The sequence below is a fragment of the Teleopsis dalmanni genome, chromosome X (assembly GCF_002237135.1).
Source record: "Teleopsis dalmanni isolate 2A chromosome X, ASM223713v2, whole genome shotgun sequence".
Taxonomy (NCBI): domain Eukaryota; kingdom Metazoa; phylum Arthropoda; class Insecta; order Diptera; family Diopsidae; genus Teleopsis; species Teleopsis dalmanni.
Window position 1 is genome coordinate 97,417,147 of NC_051848.1, and position 5,271 is coordinate 97,422,417.

Sequence of the window (5,271 nt, forward strand, 5' to 3'; positions counted from 1 at the left end):
GTCATCAAAGAATATTTTCCCGCTCTATTAGTATACATTCTTACTATGTCATCTATCCAATTTATGTGCTGGAATTTAACATGTATATATATTGTATATTATGATGTTTTATTGTTTTATTATTCTTTGTACCTTATATATGTATATGGAGCAATATATTTATTAAAAGATCTAAAAGAATGATTTTGACAGCACTATAAAAAGTCCGAATTATATATACTGTTGATCTCACACTCAAGTATAGTTTAATGTATCTATGTTTCAAAAAATGCTTCGAACCGGAATCGAACCCAAAACCGAAAATCGAAAAAAATCGATATTTTTGCTGAAACGAAAATTGGAACCGAACCGATAAATTTTTTTGTTTTGAACTGGAACTGAAAAAATTTCGGTTCGAAGCCTTGGTTTAAACGTTGTTTAAAGATATTATAATAGTTAGATATATGGTAGGTTATACATACTAGGTGAAGTTTGAGGTTGGTGATTTATTTTTTAAAAAATTAGTAATTTAAAGCCCTTAACCAGGCGTTAGAGCCTTAATATTCTTTGTATTTGATAGAAGTATCATTCAAAGATAGTCTTAATTTAAATCAAGATCGCTTTTAGCAATATTCGACTTTAATACAGATGCATATTCTTTAAGAGAAGTATAAGTGTTATTTTATTTATCGATCGACCTCCTTATGAAGGAGTGAAAACATAATTTTAATCATTTTTAATTAACAACATTAACCATTTACACTTGTTTTTGCAATGGACAAGCTTCCCACCAATCGCATTCAGTCTCACACCATTGGGCTAGGGCTAGCTACGCGACATTCTATGCATGTAACATCTGCATACCTAGGCGGCAGCGAAGTGCAGTGGGTCTCGCCCCATACACTCCTTCGCTGTTAACTTTTTCCTACCTTTTGTTCTGTGGGCAATAATAAAAATAATTAATTGATTGCATTAAAGTTAATGCTTTTCTCGGTCCAATTTCGTTAGCGATTAGAGATTTTCACATAAATTTAAACATTTATAATGTATTTATTGTTATTGTTATTTTAGTAGTTGTTTGTATTAGTTGTTGTTGTTGTTATTATTATTGTTGTTGTTGTTGTGGCTGTATAAGTTATTGTTTTTGTCGGTCATTATATTATTAGCTTTAAGTTAAAATTCGCTAATGAATTTAAGATTAACGATTTTGTATGGAATTAATAGTATCTTTAGTGCTATATTGTCCGCTACAGGATTTAAGGGTTGCTAAAGAAGGCGCAGTGCCTTGCCTTTTTTGTAGTTTCCCCTTTTATTGTTATGTTGTTGTTTTTCACATTTTCACATTTTCACATTTATTTTTTTTTTGTTTCTTATTGAAAGAACTTTGAAGTCGTAACATTTTGCAAAACTATCGTAAATTCGTTTTATATTTCATTTTATATTTTTCCACCTTTTCACTTTGTAATATATAATATATAAGTATATAAGTTTGTGAGTGAAGAGCTACAATTTTTAAATGACAGTATTAGTCCTGTGGTCTCAGTTCCAGTTCCACAAATAATATATGTTTATGCTAAAGAATCAATTGAAAAATTAAACAGAAAAAATATTGTGAAATGTAGTAGCGTATTGTAGATACAGTAAAAGCCCTACTAAATGGAGAATTTCATAAATGGATATTTATCTAAACCGCACTTAAGAATGTTCGTTAATCAACAGTTTCAGTTTTCATAAAAGTACATTCAGTTAAACGGACACTTCTCTTATTTTAATAGAAGTGCTGGTCTTATTGGCGGGGATTAAGATGGATTTGATGGTTGGACTTTATTTGTATTTTTCTGCTGATTATTTTATTCAATTCCGCCTATTTAAAAAGAAAATATTAATCCTTATCTATAATATTAAAGTAAATTGATTAATATGTAATTTATTTACTTAAATTCTTAGTCAAATAGTCAGATAATCCAACGATATCAAAACAACATCTTAAGAACAATTACTAATGGTCCATCATATGTCCGTAACAGTGACCTTTATTATGACTTGAACGTTCCAACAGTTGTTGAATTAATCACGCTTCAGGCTGAAGCACATAAAAAATGACTTGAAGTTCACTGCAACACAGAAACTTCATCACTTCTTCAAACAGAAGCACTCGTACCTACAACGGCTTAAGCGAACCAAACCGTCTGTATTTGTAATGATGAGGAAAAAAATTATGTTTAAAAGTAAACAGGATTTTTAATATATAATAACAAAAAGTTTTCTTAGTTAAGTTGATTTATTTTGAACCAAGTAGTCTTTTCTGACTAAATGCAGCATGGTGTAAAAATATAACGAATTAATGCTTTACATCGTCTACCGGAATGTTCTTCAGGAGGTCGGTACTTCTACGTTCCCAAAATGCTTTTGTTTTATCAACAAATATATTTTTCCAAAAGATGAAAGTCATATAGAGCCAAATTAAGTAAATAAGGAAAGTAGTTGACATGCGATTGTAGGTACTGTCCATTGGTGCGATATTGCCTAAGAAACCTACTTCAATAGCAGCTATATAGACCTATATGGGCTATATAGTTATATATGCACAAGTGGTCTTATTAAGAAGGTCCTCGCTGTATAAAAAACTCTTCTTTCTACACTACTCAGAAAAGAGAAGCAAATATCTCCTAAATCTGAACAGATAATATTTAAAAATTACATTCTTACATACTATATTATACTATACATACCATACTATATTATACATACTAAAATGTTAGAGAACGCCTTGCTCTTATACAATATGGAAGCAGAATTTTTCACAACGTATTGGTCCAGAAATAAGAGTGGTCAAACAGCGATTACATACTATATTGTTGGAGAACGTCCTGCTCTTATTCAATGTAGTAGAAGAATTTTCCACAAACAATTGGTTCAGAACTGAGAGTGGCCAAACAACGATCTAGAAGAGATTAATATTTTTCAGGATACAGCTGAAGTGAAAGAAATGTTCCAAGAATTAAAGATATGGACACAAAAGTATATAGACTATACAAACTTTAAAGGATGTAGTGTCACGAACAGCTAATATTTAAATCCACCAAAATCAATACAACTGGTACGATGTCACAAACAACAACTACTTTTTGTACAAAGCGAACTCTCTGTAAACAATATACTTACAACTATAAAAATAAATCGAATTTTAATTTCCTCAAATCCGATTTTTTAAGTTTTGACTAGTCAGGCATCTCCCACTCGACTTTTAGGGAGTTGATTTTTTGATTATATGGAAAACAGCACATATTGTTATAAGTCATATTGTTATATATGTCTTTCGATACAATCGAGAGTTGATGATACAATCTATATATTTTTCTGGAGTCGCAATTTTCGTTCGAAATGAAAAAAATTGATGTTTTTGAGATATTCAATTCAAATTTCACGAATTTCAATGAAGATTTAGGCTTGTCTTTGATAAGTTCATTGATAGTTTTTAACATATCTGCGGTTATTATGAATATTGGTTGGTCAACATATTGTTCATCATTTATGTTCTTACAATTCATGCAAAAAGTGGAGTAAACATCAATTCTAGAACAGGGGTTAGAACAGTAATAAAGAAACAACAACTACAAGAATTTTTTATAAAATCGGTTAATCAATTAAAACTTTTCGATAAAACGTTTCATTCAGTTTAAAACAAAACTTAACATCACAATATCATAGGTCTTTGCTCGATGTTCATATTTGCACCGATAATATAAATATATTATCTCTTCAGATGTAGTTACTTTGGATTTACAATATCAGCAATATCTGTTTTCACTATATACACAGTCTAACAAAGAGTACATTCAGCCATTTTTATTTATAAAACTAATTGGTACATAAGACTCTAATCCAAAGTAAACTTAGTGATGACAATGAATTCCTTAATATAATCGAATCATTATATAGAGATTTAATATATACTGTATATATATATTAATATACATATATATATGTGTTTTATAATATTAGTATTTACAACATTAATAACTGCAGTATTAATTTCTGGCAAATAAAAGTAGTACTTTCACTTTTCGACTACAGCCGATATAAATTTCTATTAAAAGTACATTTTGATACTATGTATTACCTATATAAAAATTTATACTAAAAAGCCAAACCCAGTTTTATCTAACAATATACATTGTTTCCATTGTTTTTGTTGTTGTTAATATAATTTGCTCTAGTTGTGCCGCTTAAGTATATGGAACTCTCCTTTTTAATAAATTTTAGTAGAGTCTAAATAATTGCCAGGGAGAGTTCGAAAGTTTCGTATGTAAAAGAAATTTTCTTTAAAAATTAAAAGAATTTATTTAAAAAAAAATTTTTTTTTAATAATTGATTTTATTTAATTTAAATAAAGTTTGAGACGTCGATTTTCTCGATAATTTTAATGATCTATTAATAATCTTTTGAATAGATTTTTTGGGAATTTATTAAAGGGGCATTTACTATCGGAATTTGTAATCGGAACCTTTCTCTAGGTCCTAACCTGATTCATACATGGTTATAACTGATCTATATTTAATGTAAGTAAGAGTATTTAACTGTAAAAGATCAAAAAATTCTAGACGTTAAAAGCTCGAGAAAATTTAAAGGTCTATTAACAATCTTTTGAATAGATTTATTAGGAATTTATTAAAATAGGTTTTTACTATCGGAATTTGTAATCGGAACATTATTATAGGTTCTAATCAGTTTCATACTTGGTTATATCTGATCTATATTTAATGTACGTAAGAGTGTATAACTCTAAAATTTAAAAGTAGTGTTTTATAACTAATAAAATATACATAGTTTTAGTTTTAAGTTCTCTTCAGTATAAATGAGTCATTTATTTTTTGGCTATTTTTCAGCCAATTTTAGTATTAAGTATAAATAAATGAGGCATTCATTTCTTGACTATTTTTAAGCCTTTCAGGAATATTATATTAACTCAAATGTTATAATTCTTCGGACGACAAAGACTCACTCTACATAAATGTTAATGCAAATACTTTCTACGTATGTATTTTGACTTTTTTTTTGTAGTATTTTTCGATACTGATTGCTATTATTTTCGAAGATTATGGAGAATTAAGAACTGTGTATCAAGGGATTGGAATATAATGAGTTTCAAAAGCGGTTTCAAAATTGTTATATGCTGAAGTTTTACTTTGAAATATCTATAATTAGTACAGTTTGATTGCGAAACGACTTGGATCCTTATTCGTCCTTCGATTCTCGGATGTCGTTATGGAGTTAAAGCTAGAGAGGCTT